Source organism: Pavona decussata, unplaced genomic scaffold (assembly GCF_977016875.1).
Source record: "Pavona decussata unplaced genomic scaffold, jaPavDecu1.1 SCAFFOLD_175, whole genome shotgun sequence".
Classification (NCBI taxonomy): Eukaryota; Metazoa; Cnidaria; class Anthozoa; order Scleractinia; family Agariciidae; genus Pavona; species Pavona decussata.
This window is the reverse complement of record NW_028145586.1, coordinates 499,781-520,984: the sequence shown is the minus strand read 5'-3', so window position 1 is coordinate 520,984 and position 21,204 is coordinate 499,781. Positions and strand designations below refer to the sequence as shown.

General features: G+C 38.0%; 2 protein-coding genes and 1 pseudogene across 3 annotated transcripts in view; all 3 read left to right on the top strand.

Annotated features, from left to right (window-relative positions):
* Positions 1–21,204, top strand: part of LOC146463494 (uncharacterized) — a 333,098-nt gene that overhangs the window by 209,510 nt on the left and 102,384 nt on the right. The window lies entirely within an intron of this gene.
* The window catches only part of LOC146463499 (uncharacterized), a 137,293-nt gene that overhangs the window by 99,684 nt on the left and 16,405 nt on the right, over positions 1–21,204 (top strand). Inside the window, exon 2 of the mRNA XM_085084325.1 lies at positions 6,312–6,378. The gene's annotated coding sequence lies outside the window, so the exon portion shown is untranslated. The remainder of the gene's footprint in view (positions 1–6,311; positions 6,379–21,204) is intronic.
* LOC146463500 (uncharacterized) lies at positions 10,708–19,030 on the top strand (annotated as a pseudogene). The gene is made up of 3 exons (XR_014856886.1): positions 10,708–10,725; positions 11,016–12,142; positions 17,368–19,030. The product of XR_014856886.1 is annotated as an uncharacterized LOC146463500 (transcript).

Sequence of the window (21,204 nt, the reverse complement as noted above, 5' to 3'; positions counted from 1 at the left end):
AAAAAACGGACAGAGGGTACAATTTAGACCAGGAATATACATTGCTTACAATATACTTGCTTGTACTATGCTGTAAAACAATCGACAAATGACAACTGAGATTTTATCATGTCATTTTTCTGGCGTTTACAGCTGGATATGCCGGGAAAGAAGCCCAAGTTCACGATTGACGACCATTGTAGAAATCTAGGATGCAACAGGAAAATAGAGGTCTACACATCCAATTTTTCTGATTTCTCTCCAACCATCAGAGATGATTAGGGATGTCTGCAATTTAGTTTTTTGTAAGTTGGTCAAATCTGGGAATCCCCCGATCCTCTGGGATTTTTCTGGCAAAAGAAAACCAGGCAATGGTCAGATCTTTGTCCATGGCAAAGCAACAGCAAGTTGTTTTGGTGTTGATCTTTTAATTTATTTCAATTGCCTGTAAATTACAATTTTTTTTTCAACATTCTTTGTTAAATTACATTTTGCTCCATCCATTTCTTCCTCTTTGTAAACTTCAAAAGTTTGGTTTTACAAGGGTGGCTATGCAATAAAGACACCATCTTTTGAGGTAGAGGAAGGGGTGTACAGGCAGAGACCACCATCTATTTTGTGGTTTGCCGGTGGAGCCTGTTTTGATCTCCTCCCTTAAAGAAAATAACAGACTGCTCAGAAGATTGCTCGAAGTCCTGTGAATTTTGGTAAACTTCAAACCAGTCACAACAAATTCAACTCGATCCTAGATAGTAAGGTGAATAATTCTGAAGTAGAATAAAACGTCAATTCGATTTCTACTTAAAGTGCTTATATAAACGTACTTTTAAAATTTAATTTATACGTACTTATACAATTTAATTTCTACTTTAAAATAAACCTACTTATACCTTATTCACACCAACTAAACGTGTTTAGTTAAACCAGGTTTAACAATTGAAAATGAAAATAATTGGAAGAATACTGTAAAAAGGAATCTTACATATGTTAACTACACTTTTATTATGCCAAATTTTGAGTCGAAAAACATAAGCAAGCAACTTCTATGAATATTAAAGTTTTGAAGTGTGTTTGATAAAAGAGTTTTTGATGTTTTTAAGGTGGTATAAACAGAGCATATGTGATTATTTTCTTTGCCCCCCCGTCGTCTATGATATGTTGTTGTTATGTAACGTGGTCTTCACTTTTCATAGAAAGCAAGCATTCGTCTTTTTTCCCCTCAGATTATTTAAGTGAGCGTCGGTTTGTTTCTCACTTAAGGTTATCGTATACCTTTAGAGGTGTCTCGCGTCCAAGCGATGTAGAGCGTTCGGTTTAAACTGTAGATACCTAAACCCCTACATTAAACTAAAGCTCATATAGCTGGCTTTCAAACTATACCAAAAATTTTGAAATTAAATGAATTGTCGAATTTTTAGTGCTGGTTACTCGAACCAATTTTTTCACTTGAAGGGGACACTTTCTAGCTCAAACTCAAACAAAATTTGTTTGTTTGCCTTCAAATTTGGACTCGACAATTCATTTTATTTCGAAATTCTTGGTATAGTTTGATAGCCATCTCTATAAGCTTTAATTTGATATAAGGGTTCAGGTATCCACAGTTTAAACCGGACGTGCTACATCGTTTGGACACGAGGCACCTCTAAAGGTAAACGGTTACCGTAACAGAAAAATTTAGTATCCAAAATGAAAATTGGGAATAAACATGCATTTTTCAGAGATAATAAAGCTGTTTCAATTTGCAAAAAAAAACAACAACAACAACAACAACAACAACAAAAAAAACGCCATACATTGCTTTGTATTTTACGGCTTTTTAGAATTTAATTACCACTAAAATATGCGTCGTTAACCCCAAATTTTCTTTTTGGATTTCAATAGCCCTTGCTAACATCTGCTTTGTCCGCGTAAAAATACTTCGGTATTAGCAGGCACCGTCCTTAATTGCTACGAAAGGAAGCACGTGTGGTTTCTGTCGTTAGGTTTGGATGCTGGCGTCGTGTTCATAATCAAGGTACATCATTATTGGCGCACGAGAGGCTTGGGTACGAGCAGGAGCTTAGCTCCTGGTACGAGTGGGAGCAAGACGGGAGAATTTGTTTGACTTTACATATCAGAGTTACTTGAAGCTGAGAATGTATCAAGAAATTGAAATACCCAAGAGAGGAAAGCACTCAATGAGTCAGGATTTGCCTGTCCTTTCTTTTCTATTTTTAGTTTTTCATTTTGTTTTGTTTTGTTTGTTTGTTTGTTTGGTTTTTAAGTTCCCGGGGTTTCGTATTTTCTGCATTTTCAGTGATAGCTAGTAATGGGACAGAATACATATTTACAGGATACATGTGTAGCCTAAGAATTATGTCCATAAAACAAACGAATTGAAAGAAAATTTCTTTTACGAAGTAAGTATGACGAACCAAATTTTGCCAGAAAAAACGGCATATAAGCGCAAAGTTTATATTAGAAACGGATCAGACGTTGAGTGTATTAAATTGGAATTAAAGGAACTTGCTGCAAAGCCCAACACTCAATATGATAACAACTCGGTGGAAGCGAAGTGGAATGGTTTTGAAAATAGTGTTCGCAACATAATGGACTCTTGCATTCCGCATAAGATGACAAGTTCAAGATACAACTTACCTTGGTTGAATCGCTCGTTTCGGCGACAATCTTAAGTGAAACAAAGACTATACAACCTGAAGGCAAAGAAAACGGGATCTGTACACCACTGGAACAAGTTTTTTGAAGCCAGGAAACGCATGGATAAGAATCTTAAGTCTGCAAGGGAAGAGTATGTCAGTGGCCACCTTAGTGAGTCAATCAAGGACAACCTAAACCCTTTTTTTCCCACGTAAAACGGCTGAATCAAGAAAACCCAAGGATGCAGACTTTGAAGTGGACGGTAAAGTCATAAGTGATAGTGCTTTTAAATCAGAAATCTTAAACAGACAATTTTCAAGCGTGTTTACCAAGGGGGACCTCAAAAACATTCCAGATATGGGCTCTGATCCCAAACCTGGCCTTTAATTGTTTCAGAACTGTAAGGAGTTTTAAAGCAACTGTCTTCATTAAACCCTAACAGGGTCTGTGGCCCAGACCAAATTCCACCTTGGTTTCTCAAACATTTTGCTGCAGAAATCGCTCCAATATTAACAGTCATCTTTCAGGACTCGATAGACAGTGTCTCTGTTCCCTATAGGTGGAAGGAGGCAAATGTGTGTGCAGTTTCTAAAAAGGGAAAGAAATCTGACCCAGCCAATTATAGACCTATATCTCTCACCTGTGTGGCATCAAAGATCCTCGAGCATATTGTCCACAGCTTCATTATGAAACATCTAAACGACCATAACATCTTAACGGCTTGTCAGCATGGTTTCAGGGCAAAGAGATCCACAGAGATGCAGCCAATTCTCACCTTACACGATATGGCAAAGACTATTCAGAGCTCATCTATCCACGCGGTCGTCTTGGACTTTGCCAAAGCCTTTGACAAGGTCCCTCATAGGCGACTCCTAAGGAAGTTGCAGCACTATGGAATCCAAGGCCCGCTCCTAAATTGGTTAGAGTCGTTTCATACCCAACATTTTCAATCAGTTGTTTGTGAAGGCCAAACATCAAGTCAATGTCCAGTGTCTTCCGGTGTGCTCCAAGCTACAGTCCTCGGGCCGTTGCTCTTTTTATTATACATAAACGACTTACCAGATAATGTGCAATTTGCGGAGGACGCTTTACTTTATGGCACTGTCGCAAGCGACGCGGACTTCGATCTTCTTCAATCTGGCTTACACAGGCTAGAATCCTGGAAGCACCTTTGGCATATGGAGGTCGATCCTTCTAAATGCAAAATTATTACCATCTCGCATAAGATCAATCCACCCCTGAGAAGATATGTCTTCTGTGGTGTAGAGTTAAAGCGGGTTAATAGCTTCCCATACCTTGGGGTTACTATCAGTAACAAGCTCAATTGGTCAGCTTATGTTTCTATAACAGCGGCTAAAGCAAACAAAACGTTGGGTACAATACAACGGAACCTTTGGAATTGGCCAAAGAATGTAAAAGAAATTGCATATACATCCTTAGTACGACCGAAGCTGGAATATGAAAGCGCGGCTTGGGACCCCTTCTTAAAGAAAGATATCAGTGCTCTAGAAAGGGTTCAACGTAAGGCTGCACGGTTCTGCTCACAACATTACAACAGTTATGCAAATGTTACGGACATGATTAAAGACTTAGGGTTTTCCACACTGGAAACGAGAAGAAGGGAGTTTAGACTAACACTTATGTTTAAACTAACTCACGGTCTTATTGATATAGATAGCCGAAAATACTTAAATCATCACCCCGAGAGTCGCACGAGGGGAAGCTGTCAATTTAAATTTCGTGTGTCATATGGGAGTAAGGACATTTTTAAATTTTCGTTTTTTTTTCCAAGAACTATAGCGGACTGGAACCGCCTCCCTGAGGCCATTGTTTTTGATCATTATTTTATATTTAGTATTATTTTATTATTTTTTATGTTGGACGCGTTAAGCTTGACACCGACCCTGGCAGCCTGTTCTAGCAGCGCCGCTATTAATTTATTTATCTATTTATTTTTAATTTTACAGTTAGTGTGATACCGACCTAATAATTATATGTAAATGTAAATGTAAATGTAAATGTAGGACAACAAGTACGAAATGCTCGAGAATTCCGCTTTCCTTTTTTCGTAAGTCCATTGTCCCGACTTTCCAATCCTGCAAATCAGATCACTTCCATATTTGGAAAACGAAACCAACCCGGGAAAAAAACCCTTCTTCATCAAAGCGCGCATTCCGAGAAAGAGGAAGCGAAGAACGTTTCCCTCTACCTTCTCGTGTTAAAACATAATTTACTCGTACTTTCGCTATTAATATTGCAATCATGGGGTGAGAAAACCTTTTTTACCGGAATTGTTAACATGTAGCGTGTGAATCAACTTCATGGAGCATAGCTGTGGGCAAACTTTCGCTGTGTTTGGCGAATTTAATTTGTCGAAGGTAAGCGTACGGCAAAGTGGATATAGCGTGTATAGTTTGCTTTCTTTAGTTTTGTTTGTAACTTTCAAACAACCCTCGATTCAATATCCACTTTAATCTTTCAATGAAGATGGGTCTTCAATAGTGCTTTGTAAAAGCTTGAGATCATGCAGGCTTCGCCTTCTTGGAATTAAGCTTTCATGTTGTGGGGTTGTTGCCTGAACTTGATAGTCTTACTGTTAACTTAATGAACACGTTTTACATTGCTATTAACTGCTTCTTTGGATTAAGTTTAACTTGAGGTACCTCCGTGACTCTGATAAATGAGGTTCGCGTTGAAAATTATTAGGCACGCTATCTCAGTGGACACGTGCAAATTAAGCTTAATTTCAAGCTCACTGAAATGTCTCCGAAGAAAGTCTTGTTGTGTCACATTTATCGCAGAATGCTAACAGTAAGTTCAAGTCTATGTTTTGGTGCAAGCTGATCAAAAGATCAAGCATTCTTCTTGGTTTGTAATTTTTTTTGACGCAGTTACAGACGCCACCCTAATGTCTGCGTAGCTAGTCACGCATGGCCAGGCTCCTCATTAAAGGCGCGTTTGTACCACGAAGAATAATTAGCGTCAGTCCATAATTTGTTGATCTTAGACTAAAAGATACTGTAATCTTTGCTCGAAAAATTCTGGTGCAATTCACTGGGAAAGATTTCCACACAGCCCCAATAAAATTATACATGTGTCACTGTCATACCTGTTACACAAAGAACGAGCATGAATAGTGTTTAAGTCGTAAAATGCCTGCATAATTAAAGTATGGGGCTGTGCGAAATCTTGCTAGTTACTGTCTTCAATGTCGCAATGTTGATCAAAGATGATCCAAATGACTGTTGATGTTAAAACCATGTTGCTTTACCTTCTGCAGTTGTCTGTGGTCCCTCAAAATCGTACAATATTGTCTCAGATCAATAATTTATTGTTGTTATTGTGCAATCATATACACATCAGTGTTTTTCAATTGCATGTCAAAATTCATGCCATATTAGTTTTTATTGTATCTCTCAGTTAGTACGAGCAGTTTGATTGGTCAATTTTGCAGGCTGTATTACACTGTACAGCCCACTAAATTTGAAAGTTTCCTTTTTCACATGCGGGATTAACCTCAGATATTATAATAAGTATCTCACTTACTGTGTCTCATTTTCTCAGTCCATACAGTATGGACTGAGCCTGGTACAACTTACATTATGGACCTTGAACCCAGTAAGTAAGTCTGAGGTGTTACTCTTACTAACTGAGAGGTAAGGGGTATCAGGTATACTATCTACTCTTGATTTCAGTTTATCGGTCAGTTCAAGTGTTAAAGAGTTGGCTCAAGATGTGCAAATGTTCTTGGAGTATGATTTGGTAAGTTACAACGTTGATACCAGCAATTTCCAACTCTTGATGTTGATATTTATTAGTATTGTTGTATGTGTGATGCAAGAGAGACGATGCCTGTTAATCAGCTAATCTCATACCAACGTACAACAAGTTCTAGTCTCAGTTGGGTTATATATATGCGTTATTGACCAAGCGTGAGGTCAAGATGGCTGAATATTGGCCAAGTTCTTTTTTTGCGTTTTTTGTCTCGGTCCATAAAAACGCAAAAAAAGAACAAGGCCAATATCCAGCCATCTTGACCAAACAAGCTTGGTCAATAAAGGATTTATTATATGGATTTACCTTCAAGTTAAAACTACAACAACAAAATAAAACAGGACATGAAACTGCTCTGCTCTGCCAGAAATTCTTCATAGCCGGCCGGTGCAAGATTTATTTTCAGTGCATTTTTGGATTAGCATGTAATCGTGGAAAACAAGGAATCCTAAATTATCTTAGGGCTCCAACTTTATAATGGCTTAAAGGGAGTATACAACTATTGAGAACGAAAAATTTAGATTTTCGCAAGAGCGGAAAGATTTGAAAAGAATCCGGCAAACTCGCCATTTTCAGCCGATCGCGTGGTAGCGTAAATAATAAACATTTTTGCACAGTTTTCGGCTTCCAATCATTAATTCTTGAATGAAACAATAGATTTTGAGATTATATGCAAACATAAGCCGAAAAAAAGAGCAGGTAAATCAGAAAACTGGGCGAAACTTTGATAAGATTTTGTTGTTTACAACAAGCAAGATGCGGCTATATTCTTCGGCGAACTTGAGAAAAATACTTTTCTGAACTGCTCTAAACACTTAACGCTACTTCCACTACGCTATGATTTAAATACAGTCATTGCAAACCTAGAGAACTTATCAATTTGGCACTCGACTTGAGACAATAAGTTTTACAAAATCAACTCCATCTAAAATACTACACGCAGAGCAACCCACCATTCAACTCACATTCATTGTAGCTGAAACAAAATTTTCACTACACCAGGACGATTCCATTCTCTTTCCTTTCCTTTAGGTAAATGTTGAGAGTTTACCGAACTTTCTGGTGAGCATTTTCCCCCAAAACAACGAGAAAATCGAAGAAAAGATTGTATTGTTGTTGGGATTAAACTTTCAATGCCAAGCGGACGGGCAATGGGTAATCCCGAGCGGGCAAGATAGCTCCATCTTGCCTGCTCGGGTAGCCAATCACAGCGCAGGATTTGACTCATCTTGCCCGCTCGCGGAGCCAGCCATATAATAAATTATATTATTAAAAACTGGATCGTTGTATAATGCAATTCGAGCAATTTGATTGGCTTAGCGGCCATGGTATATGACGCATTATACCATGCCCGAGAAACAGACCATTAAATTGTCTTCTAATTGTTCTTGCAAAGCGAAATCTGCAAAATCTACTGTAGCAATATTTCTTGATTGTTTTTAATAAAACAATTTATTATTCCACTCACACTTGTTGGTTATGAGATGAGTATAGCCAACTTGGCGCTACGCGCCTCGTTGGCCATCTATCATCTCAGTATCCAACGCACGTTCGTGGAATAATTGTTAATAATTATTATAGCGCTGTGCACTATTACTAAAAATAGATTTTGTCACATGAGATCCGATGAGACCCCCCGCACAGACTCAGACAAACATTGGGATGTGATAAAGGAAAATGTATGAGCAAGTACTGCCATAGCAATACCAAAAAGTGAAAAACTTGGTGAAATCGCGCAGTTAGCGTCCAAGACGGACCAAAATGGTAACCACCAAACACTGCTGTTGGAGTGAATGTAAATCAGACGTAAGGTATCCTGACAAGTGGCCGAAATCCCTCAAAAAGGTTGAGCAATCAGAGAAGAAAGTATTCATTCCATTTCCGAAACCAACACAAGATATCGCGAAGTGCAAGCGTTGGCTAGCTGCTTGTTCGCAGGATTTCTTTACGGAGAAAAACATAACCAGTGTAAAAAGGAAAGAAGATAGGCCTGCGCGACTCCCACTCGCGTGTTTTTAGCCATGTTCAGTTATAGTTTTGCTATAACGAGTATGTCTTTTAAGGAACACCCTCTCTTGTATGAGCAGCACTCCCTGTAAATTTTCTTTTAGCGCTGTATTTTCGTCTTATTAAATGCCATTTATGATTTGGAGGATTTGCGCGATAGTAACTGAACAAAGCGACGTGCTTACAATGTAAATATCGCATGTTTTGTATTTTTATCTCAAAGGCCATGTCTGGGTTTTGTGTTCTATCTAATTGACCTCTTGCTGTTTTTGTTTAGCGACTGTCTTTCTTATTTTTTTATTTTTTTATTTTTTGTTTAAATACTCAACTTTATTTCAATTCTACGTCATGTTAACATTCCTTTCATTTAAGTATTTTTTTTTTTTACATTTATATTTGATAAGTGATAACACATGTGTATATATGCAAAGTAAAACAAACATACAAACAGTCAAATCTTCAGTTGACCAGACTGTCTTAATCTACAAACAGTATTATATATACAGCCAGGGAAAATTAAAAGATTACAATTAACATGCACTGTCAAAAACACGCACTCTCTCTCTCTCTCTCTCTCTCTCTCTCTCTCTCTCTCTCTCTCTCTCTCTCTCTCTCTCTCTCTCTCTCTCTCTCTCTCTCTCTCTCTAAAGATTGAAAGTCGGGCATTTTTATCACTTTCAAGTCTCTCATTTATAACTTCAACAGAATGCATTGGTTGACATTTTCCTTCCGTATAAATGAAGAAAATTCAATGTATTAAAACATGTTAAAACTATACCTGCTCATCATTGAAATTAAATTTTATACGATTTTTTTTCTTCCGTGCCGGCAGCAAAAGTGCCCTACGCCTTGGAAAGCCCAAATTAACACAGTTTTCGTTCGTTTTTCCGTGGCTAACATGATATCCAGGCCTTTAGACATTTTCTTTGCTTTCTCTCGCTTTCCAAAATTTAATCTCTTCCGAAAAATTTTGAGTCAAAAAAATCGCGTCAGTTCATATACATCTTCATAGACTTGTGAACTTTTCTTGACATCAAAAATCAACGCAACATGAATTTTGAGCGCTTTGGTCGATAGTTTTTAAAATAGGCAAACTTTCGAGCTCAAAAGGGTTAAAACATCTACAGAAACACTCCAGCCTTATTTTCCAAATCAAAATTTGTAGGAAATAGCCATTCATTATTTTATTTTCAATTTCTTTTTTATTGTGGGCTTCTACCGTTAGTCCGAGTTACAAAAGTGCCCTATTTAGAAACGGAGCAAAAAACGGAAGAATAAGTGTGTCTTCGAACGCTTTTCAAAAATATTCAAATTTTCCCAGTACATTTACATGGAGACCGTTAATTCCAAATTAATTTGTGGGCTTTTTATGGCAGATTTAATGGCTTATTCTTTCGAAAACATTTTCGGGCACTTTTGCAACGGTCCCAAACTTGAAGCAATTCTTAAAGTACACTAAGAGCTGAGATAGTTACTTAAGATTTAAAACTTATTTAACTGAAAGAAGCGATATTACTCTTCTGTTCTCGGCCTTTTTGCATCTACCGATAGTCCGAGTTACAAAAGTGCCCTAGCTAAAAACGGAAGGATTAGCGTCTTCGAACGATTTTGCAGAAATTTTCTTATTTTGCTTACTACAATTACATGGAGGCGGTTAATTCTAAGCTGTTTTTATGAAGTTCATCGCAATTTATCACTGATCCACCTTTTTCGGAAAAGTTTAAGAGTGCTTTTGTAACGGTCCTAACCTTGACGCAATTGTTGGTGTACATGTGGGCAGAAAAATTTACTCGAACTTTAAAGCTTTTTAACTTGAAAAAATTATATTACAGCTCTTTTTCCGCCCTTTTATATCCGGTTTTTAATAAGAGCTAATCAGACGGGCAATCAAGCACGTCTCCTATATTATTCTAGGTTAAGCCCCCGCCCCCCATCAATCTATCGTTACCTTTAGCGAGCCAAAGACGTCAATCGGAATGTCTTTACACCATGCATATGAAAATTTAATAATACCCTTTGCTGTGCAAGGCATTTTCACAATACATATAACCCAGACAAATGATAAAAATTGATTGCTATCCCAACCCAAGCCAGGAAACAAAGGATGTTTTCCTGGCAACGATGATGAAAATTATAGTTTTTATTTACTTCAAAAAGTTTGTAAAAGCTGGTGTTGCTCGATGATGAACAAAAAATAAATGAAAAAAGTGAGATATTTTCGGCAAAGTGTCAGTAACAGACCGTCATGGTATTGAACTGACGTCATGGTCTGACTTTTCATGAGGCATACTTGAAGCCGCTTTTGAGAAGATGTCGAGAAGAGAACAGGTAAGCAAACACGTGTTCTTGCCATTCGTTGTATTTCAAATCTGGGGGCTTCAAGCAACAGCATGGTAGCCATCAAATGTGTGGATAATGACAGCAAAAACGCGTTTTTAAAATATTAGTGTCACGTTTTATAAAGTGTTGATTTAACTGTTTACCGAAAGGTGTCAATTCTGACTGTGACACTGCACATGGTAGATTGTACTCTCCAGTCTCAAATGATAGGACCCAAAAGCAGCCTCGCAATCCATGATCGGTGGTAGAAAGGGTAAAAGTGTAGAAAGGATAAAAAGTTATCTAAGCAACATGCGTGACAGGTTTTGCGTATTCTGGAAATAATTGACCCCAAAAGCAGCAGAGCTCACTGTTTGATAAGACTCTAATTCGGGACACATTTTTAAAGGACGCAGAAAAGAAGTATACAGCTGAAACCGTGAAAGCTTATCTTCTCAGTTTGAGGCATTTCTGTTCGTACGTGCATGGTTGCTGAGGAACCTAGCAGCGTGGATTTCAGTTCTGCTATTGTCCGCCAAATGGGCCGGAGAGAAAGCACGCCTTTGGTCCATGCCATACAAAAAGGACAGTAAACGGAGGCATCTAGAAAAGATGAGCAACGATCTTGTCAACCTTGAGACTCCTGAGATGGTCAATGAGTTTGAGCGCAGCGAGTCAGCACGGAGCGCTATTTCATATATAGAACAACTCAAGTGGAGAGCATTTTTTGCAAGTTAATGAATCCATCTTCACTCTCGTCAGAGATTTTTTCTCCTAGAAATCACGATTGCAAATGCACACCGATCTGGTGTGTTATCCAATATGGCACTTGACGAATACTGTCAAGCAAAAAAAGCGAAGGGTAGCTTCGTGATAAGCGTCAAAAGCCATAAGACTGCTGATACTCATGGCCCAGCGCGCGTGGTGTTATCGCCATCAAGTTTGTTCTCATATTTAAAAGTCAGTTCATCAATGAAGTACGAAGCCAGTTGTTGGATTTAACTTTATTTCGAAAGTCTGCCGTCACAAATGTGCACAATCAGCATGAAGAAATGAAATCAGATTTGGCTGATCTTATGGCGCATAAGGAGACCACCGCTCGGATATTTTATCGACTAAAGTTAAGGAGAAGCAAGAGGCGTGTCTACTAGCGGCAAGTAATCTTCCTCACATTATGAGATCTGACGCAAACAAAACGGTACAACATACACCAGTCACCAGCACAAATTGTGATGACGACATTCCAGAAATTGGCCGTGAGGATTCAGGCGCTGTAGGATCCAAGGCACGTATAGTTTGCAAAGAAGATGTTATTGCCTTAAAAGATCTCTTTGCAGAGGAAATTAAAGCGACATTGGTAACTATGACAGTTGTTAAAGACAAAATTCAAGGAAATCCTAAGCTCCGTTTTCTAGACTCGAGAAAGGTGTATGACAAGATTCTTAGTGAGTGGCGCTTTAGCGACAACACCATGCAGCCGCAGAATGTCAGAGATGGCTGACGACCAGCCCTCTTCTGAATTGCCCAAAGAAAGTGACACTTTAGACGACAAGATGTGTCGGTACTTTTCACCCGATGACAGCAGCGTATCTATGGCCCCTCTCTCAAACTCAAGCTATGTGAGTAAGAATATGTTTACTGATGAGCACAGAAAGTATTTACTCCAATTTTGTGGTGAAATGGTGAAATCAGGCGTCATTTCCCAAACTGTTGTTCAAGGGTTACTAAGCAAAGAGGAAGAGGGAAGAGAGATACTACAGATGTTCACCTTGAAACAAATCATCAATCGTTTAAAATACGAGCGAAGGATGAATCGCAAGCTTAATTCCACCCAAAGAATCCTAGATTTCTAAGGTCAAACTAGATTCAAGATTTAGCTTTTTGAACTACAGGGCTAGTAATGCAATGAAAATTGGCCTATGGTTAGCCACCGTACATCGGAGGTATGTTTTTTTGTTTATTTGTACTACAAACATACTGGTACCATCATGACCCTCTACTAAGTTAAATCAACATCTGCTTCCAGTAAGAGAAGTAACAATACTAGATCTTGATGTTTATAAACGTTAGCGAGATTTCCAATCTAATAGTTGTAAACTAGCATGCTTGTTTTCGCAATGTATAGTGGCTGTTAAGGATAGGGTTACTGGAAAAAGTAAGCGTGGCATTTGTTAAATCCCGGATTGAGGCACGCGCGTAATAAGTGTTAAGTACAGAAGATTTCATAATTGAAGGGATGCGTGGAGTAAACTGAGCCCATAGTGTCTTTTGGCGTAACGTCAAATCCTCCTTCTGTTTCACAAGGGAATACACGGCAAGTTAGAAGGACAATCAAGAAACTTATCAGATATTGCTTGGGTTCTTCTTTTTCCAGGCACCCCTTCCGCTCAGTGAAATAGTTATGTGTATAATGAAAATTGTACGACAAAACTTGTAGATTGTCACCTTCGATATCTTATAGTCAGTGAGCTGCAATTATGATCTGATTTATCGGTTAAAAGTGAACTTGAGATTAAGAATAGAGGGTCCTTAAATGTTGTAATACAGACTACAACTAAATCAGATCACGAAATATTGGTGAGACATTCAAGTGCCCAAGAGCCTTTTTTGTATACACCCAGGGAACAAATCAGAGTCAACCATTATTTTATAGACATGATAGTCTCTATAGTAATCATAAATCGTTATCAAGGTATTACGTTTAATACACAAACCATCATCAGTGCTACACTCTAGTATATTTGTTATTATTTTACCTGACCTTTTCCTATACAGGAAAAGAGGAAACTATGAACTGTAAGTGGTGTTACTACTCTTCCTAATATGTAGTTAAAGTTCACTTTTTGAGTGATTTTACTTAATCGCTGAAATGGACAGTGGGAAAATACAACATTTTTCATCTGAAAAACTGACATGTTTGATCTTAGATATGTTCTCTTGTCTTCTTTCAACATTGTTTTTGCATACCAATACTAATTAATAGACAGTAGAGTGATTTTACTTAATCCGTGAACAGTATCTAATATGCAGTGTCTAATAGTCAAAGTTAAACAAGAGAAAATAATAGAATTAATATATGATAGTGCGCTATAGTATAGTAGTTTAGTAAAATCTATCACACACTAACAGTTTCTGTTTCACGGGTGAAGTAAATCACTTTAGCATTAGTAACCATTCTCCTTTTACTGACTAACAAGATTCCCGTAAAATGAATCCGAACAATTTACATAGAAGTTGAGGTTATCATGAACTTTATAGTCGCTGTGTTGGGAGCTAGTAGATGGTAGTTCTAAGCGGAATAAATAATAAAAGAAAAAAAAATACTGAGGTGTGCGAGCCATTTCTCCAAGGGGGGTAAAGTTCATAACTTGCAATTTATTTCCAACTCCGGCAATCCGTACTCTGTATTCTCCTCCGTCATTAAATGCCGCCTTTAATATACTCCTTAACCGAGGAGGGAGAATTAATTGCCGTCACCTACTAGATGAAACGATCCCATATACCATAAGTTGCGCCGTATTTTACTGTGTCTTCCAAAAGTTTAAGCCACGAGCCTTCTTTTTGGAATTTTTACGCATGGAAAACAGAATAGTCTTCGAAACAGGGGAAATCCTGTAAGAAACGACAGTCGGGTCAAATTCGCTGGTTATTATGTGGTAGTACTTAGCCTTGAGCCAGAATAAAGGAGATGCGGAGTTTGCTTGCGATTTTCGCTGAGTCAAACTTACCGCGAGGCGCATACAAAATCGTTAGCGAATGCGTTTGCTACGAATAATCGTTAGAGCATAAATCAGCGATTTTCAAATTTTATTAGTTTAAAACATTTAGTATGTTGTGTCCTTAAAAGATTCACGTTTTTTACAAGTCATATGCGTTTAAATTATTTTTTTTTCTTATACACGTTAATATATAGCTTCAGTATGGCTGTCAAAAAAATAATAAAATGAAATAGATAGATTTAGTTTGAGGAAAGGAGGCAGCTGTAAACAGGCCAGCACATATACTTTTCATTTTTAATTTGCCTTTAAAAGAAATATAATGGGAAATTTCAATATAAGAATTATTGCACCTGAATGTTGGCACTAGCCTTGAAAAAGGTGTGCTGTATTTAAACATAGGCAAGCTAAGTCTCTAGTTATTCTCAATAAGGAGTCTTTGTTAAGTGGCCAAAATGCCCGTCGCCAAAGTGCCCTATTGTGACAAAAGTGCCCTAACTCACGTTGCCAAAGTGCCCTAATGTGGAAAAAGTGCCCTACGATATGTTGCAAAAGTGCCCTATGTGATAAAAGTGCCCTTAGCAACGTTGCAAAAGTGCCCGAAAGTTGCAAAAGTGCCCTATTTTACGTTGCAAAAGTGCCCTTCGATCTCTCTCTCTCTCTCTCTCTCTCTCTCTCACACTCTCTCTCTCTCTCTCTCTCTCTCTCTCTCTCTCTCTCTCTCTCTCTCTCTCTCTCTCTCTCTCTCTCTCTCTCTCTCTCTCTCTCTCTCTCTCTCTCTCTCTCTCTCTCTCTCTCTCTCTCTCTCTCTCTCTCTCTCTCTCTCTCTCTCTCTCTCTCTCTCTCTCTCTCTCTCTCTCTCTCTCTCTCACACTCTCTCTCTCTCTCTCTCTCTCTCTCTCTAAAGATTGAAAGTCGGGCACTTTTTTCACTTTCAAGTCTCTCGTTTATAACTTCAACAGGATGCGTTGGTTGGCATTTTCCTTCCGTATAAATGAAGAATATTCAATGTATTATAACATGTTAAAACTATACCTGCTCATCATTGAAATTAAATTATATACGATTTTTTTTCTTCCGTGCCGGCAGCAAAAGTGCCCTACGCCTTGGAAAGCCCAAATTAACACAATTTTTGTTCGTTTTTCCGTGGCTAACATGATATCCAGGCCTTTAGACATTTTCTTTGCTTTCTCTCGCTTTCCAAAATTTAATCTCTTCAGAAAAAATTTGAGTCAAAAAAATCGCATGACTTCATATACATCTTCATAGACTTGTGAACTTTTCTTGACATCAAAAATCAACGCAACATGAATTTTGAGCGCTTTGGTTGATAATTTTTAAAACAGGCAAACTTTCGAGCTCAAAAGGGTTAAAAACATCTACAGAAACACTTCAGCCTTATTTTCCAAATCAAAGTTTGTAGGAAAAAGCCATTCATTATTTTATTTTCATTTTTTTTTTCATTGTGGGCTTCTACCGTTAGTCCGAGTTACAAAAGTGCCCTATTTAGAAAGGGAGCAAAAAACGGAAGAATCAGTGTGTCATCGAACGCTTTTCAAAAATATTCATTTTTCCCAATACATTTACATGGAGACGGTTAATTCCAAATTAATTTGTGGGCTTTTTATGGCAGATTTACTGGCTTATTCTTTCGAAAACATTTTCGGGCACTTTTGCAACGGTCCCAAACTTGAAGCAATTCTTAAAGTACACTAAGAGCTGAGATAGTTACTTAAGATTTTAAACTTATTTAACTGAAAGAAACGATATTACTCTGCCGTTATCGGCCTTTTTGCATCTACTGATAGTCCGACTTACAAAAGTGCCCTTGCTAAAAACGGAAGAATTAGCGTCTTCGAACGATTTTGCAGAAAATTTCTAATTTTGCTCACTACAATTACATGGAGGCGGTTAATGCTAAGCTGTTTTTATGAAGTTAATCGCCATTTATCACTGATCCACCTTTTTCGGAAAAGTTTTAGAGTGCTTTTGTAACGGTCCCAACCTTGACGCAATCGTTGATGTACACGTGGGCAGAAAAATTTACTCGAGCTTTACAGCTTTTTAACTTGAAAAAATTATATTACAGCTCTTTTTCCGCCCTTTTATATCCGGTATTTAATAAGAGCTATTATTATATGGCCGTGTCTCAAAAGGACTGGAAACGATCAAATTCAAGAACCTGATTGGCTAAAATTGATATTGACGGCGGTCTAGATTTTCCCATCTAGACCGGCATCTAGACCGATTTAATGTAACATTTGTCCTCAAAAAAATACAAACAAAAGAAGAAGAAAAAATTGGCTTGTTTCTGTTGATACAGTACTAAATGGAAGAACCAGTAGCCCTGAACTTGGAAGCAGGTAAAGACAATGAGCAAACGTTGCAAATTTGAGTCCAGCCGAGAAAGCTACGAGCAAAGATGAAGTCGAAATTGAGAAGTTTTTGCAAGCGCAAAAATCCAAAAACTCTCAATACAAGACTAAGAGCGACTTAAACGCAAGAAAGAAATTTTGTGAGTCAATGAAAGAGTCTAGAGCAATTAAAAACATACCTGCCAACGAGCTCGACCTTCCTTTGTCTGAATTTTTTATCTCCGCTCGTAAACAAGATGGCACCGAGTACGAACTGTGTACATCAAGCGGCTTCCAGCGAAGTTTTCAACGCCACTTGCGTGAAAAAGGAAGTCTGATCAACAAAAACAAAAACAAATGAAGATGCCCAGTTGAATTTTACAAAGTGTTTCGAAGCCATCGTTCCGAAGCCATGTTAGATCCAGATGCTCCTTTTTATCTCGCCCTAAATCACCGACGAAAACCAAGTGACGAAGTAGGGTATCTGGATAGGCCCCTCGGAAAGAATGAAATTGGCAAGTTCCTCAAAAACGCCTTTGCCTCAAGGCCATCCTAGGCTCCGTTTTCTAGACTCGAGAAAGGTGTATGACAAGATTCGTAGTGAGTGGCGCTTAAGCGACAACACCAGCTGCAAAATGTCAGAGATGGCTGACGACCAGCCCCCTCCTGAATTGCCCAAAGAAAGTGAAACTTTAAACGACAAGATGTGTCGGTACTTTTCACCCGATGACAGCAGCGTGTCTATGGCCTCTCCCTCAAACTCAAGCTATGTGAGTAGAAATATCTTTACTGATGAGCACAGAAAGTTTTTACTCCAGTTTTGTGGTGGAATGGTGAAATCAGGCGTGATTTCCCAAACTGTTGTTCAAAAGTTACTAAACAAAGAGGAAGAGGGAAGAGAGATGCTACAGATGTTCACCTTGAAACAAATCATCAATCGTTTAAAATACGAGCGTAGGATGAATCGTAAGCACAATTCCACATAAAGAATCCTAGATTTCTTAGGTCAAACTAGATTCAATATTTAGCTTTTTGAACTACAGGGCTAGTAGTGCAAAGAAAAAGGCCTGTAGTTAGCCACCGTACATTGCAGGTATGCTTTTGTTTATTTGTACCACAAACATACTGGTACAATCACGACCCTTTACTAAGTTAAATCAACATTTGCTTCCTGCAAGAGTAGTAACATTGCTAGATCTTGAAGTTTATAAACGTCAGCGAGATTTCCAATCTAATAGTTGTAAACTTAGATGCTTGTTTTCGCAATGTATGGTGGCTGTTAAGGATAGGGTTACTGCAAAGAGTAAGCGTGGCAGTTATAAAACCCCGGATTGTTGCACGTGCGTAATAAGTGTTAAGTACAGAAAATTTCATAATTGAAGGGATGCGTGGAGTAAACTGAGCCCATAGTGTCTTTTGGCGTAACGTCAAATCCTCCTTCTGTTTCACAAGGGAATACGCTGCAAGTTAGAAGGACAATCAAGCAACTTATCAGATATTGCTTGGGTCTTCTTTTTCCAGGCACCCCTTCCACTCAGTGAAATAGTTATGTGTGTAATGAGAATTCTACGAAAAAACTTGTAGATTTTCACCTTCAATACCTTATAATCAGTGAGTTGCAATTATGATCCGATCTATCGGTTAAAAGTGAACTTGAGATTAAGAATAGAGGGTCCTTAAATGTCGTAATACTACAACTAAATCAGATCACGAAATATTGGTGAGACATTTAAGTGCCCAAGAGCCTTTTTTGTATACGCCCAGGGAACAAATCAGAGTCAACCATTCTTTTATAGACACAATCGTTGCTATAGTAACCATAAATCGTCATCAAGATGTTACGTTTAATACGGAAATCATCATTAGTGCTACACTCAAGCATATTTGTTATTATTTTACCTAATCTTATCCTGTACAGGAAAAGAGGAAACTATGAACTGTTAGTTGTGTTACTAAATCCTAATATGTAGTTAAAGTTCACTTTTTGAGTGATTTTACTCAACCACTGAAATGGACAGTGGGAAAATACAACATCATTTTTCATCTGAAAAACTGACCTGGTTGATCAAAGTTATGTTCTGTTGTCTTCTTTCAACTTTGGTTTTACATACCAACACTTATTAGTAGACAGTAGAGTGATTTTACTTAATCCATGAAACGGTATCTAATATGCAGTGTCTAATAGTCATCGTTGAACAAGAGAAAATAACAGAATAAGTATATGATAGTGCGCGATGGTATAGTAGTTTAGTAAAATATATCACACACTAATAGTTTCTGTTTCACGGGTGAAGTAAATCACTTTAGCGTTTAATAACCATTCTCCGTTACTGATTAACAAGATTCCGGTAAAATGAATCGGAACAATTTACATAGAAGTTGAGGTTATTATGAACATTATAGTCGCTCTTTTGGGAGATAGTAGATGGTAGTTCTAAGCGGAATAAATAATAAAAGAAAAAAAGTTTATTGAGGTGTGCGAGCCATTTCACCAAGGGGGAAAACTTCATAACTTGCAATTCATTTCCAACCCCGGCAATCCGTACTCTGTATATTTATTCTCCTCCGTCATTAAACGCCGCCTATAATAAACCTGTTAGCCGAGGAAGGAGAATTAATTGCCATCACCTACTAGATGAAACGATCCGATATACCATAAGTTGCTCCGTATTTTACTGTGTCTTTCAAAAGTTTAAGCCACGAGCCTTCTTTTTGGAATTTTTACGCATGGGAAAAAAGAATTGCCTTCGAAAAAGGGGAAGTCCTGTAAGAAACGACTGTCCGGTCAAATTCTATGGTTGTTATGTGGTAATAGCCTTGTACAAGAATAAAGGAGATGCGAAGTTTGCTTGCGATTTTTGCTGAGTCAAACTTAGCGCGAAGCGCATACAAAATCGTTAGCGAATGCGTTTGCTACGAATAATCGTTAGAGCATAAATCAGCGATTTTCAAATTTACTTTTGGTTTAAAACATTTTGTAGGTTGTGTCCTTAAAAAATTCTCGTTTTTTATAGGTCGTATGCGTTTAAATTTTTTTTCTTATACACCTTAATATATAGCTTCCGATGGCCGCCTGCACCACCCCCCCTCCCCACCACCACCGCCAAAAAAGAATGAAATGGATAGATGTTTAAGTTTGAGGGAAGGAGGCAACCGTAAACAGGCCAGTACATATACTTTTCATTTTTAATTTGGCTTTAAAAGCAAGCTTATGGGAAATTTCAACATAAAATTTTTTGTACCCGAATGTTGGCACAAGCCTTGAAAAAGGGGTGCTGTATTTAAGCATAGGCAACCTAAGTTTCGATCTAGTTAAACTTAAAAAGGAGTCTTTGTTAAGTGGCCAAAATGCCCGTTGCCAAAGTGCCCTAATGTGACAAAAGTGCCCTAATCCACGTTGCCAAAGTGCCCTAATGTGAACAAAGTGCCCTATGATATGTTGCAAAGGTGCCCTAAGTGACAAAAGTGCCCTAAGCAACGTTGCAAAAGTGCCCTATTTTACGTTGCAAAAGTGCCCTTTAATCTCTCTCTCTCTCTCTCTCTCTCTCTCTCTCTCTCTCTCTCTCTCTCTCACACATCTACGGAAGGCTACCTAGACGAAAGAAAAAAAACCTAATAGATACAATTAGGATTGCTTGTACTTCAATTAGAGCATTGATCAACTACCTATAACACTGATTAACTTTTTCCATTTGTTTAAATGATAAGTTAATTTATCTCTTTTCCTGGCAATATGGAGCTCAATAGAATAAACTCTCTTCGTTTTAAGGAAGGCTTGGCGTTTTGGCATTTCCGAGAATAAATATAGTATTTACCCAACAAGAGAATATGATTGATTAAAGTAAAATCGTCCTGAATGTCGAATTTCCCAAAAATTAGATCAACTTCCTTTAATTCGCCAACATAGATATCCTTATCTCGGAGCCAGGACAAGACATGTTTCCAAAATTCACAGGACTCCTTACAGGAAAAGAGTAGGTGCTCGATGGATTCGTCCTCTTTTTGGCAGAAAGTACATAGCGGTGATTGCGTAATGCCAAACCGAAAGAGCTTTTCATTTGTAAAAACAATTCGATTTAGAACTTTGTACTGAAATTCTCTTAATTTAGAGTCCATGGACGAGCAGAAGGATAAAGAATAGACCTTCTCCCAATCGACAGCAGAGTGTGGGTATTTATCAGACAATTTCTTTTGAGCAGTAGGCACTTCCTGCTTCTTCGCCTGGAACTGGCGGTAAATTTGTTTAGAAGTGACATCAAAAATTTTTAAAGAACTTCCATCAACAGTGATGGTGGGAACATCTGGGACTGGAAAAACTATTGGTAGAAATGAAGCTTCTTTTATTATCGTGCGCCAATGAACTGGGATGGAGTCAATGATACTCATCACAAAAAAACGTTGTTCAGGATTGAGCAGTA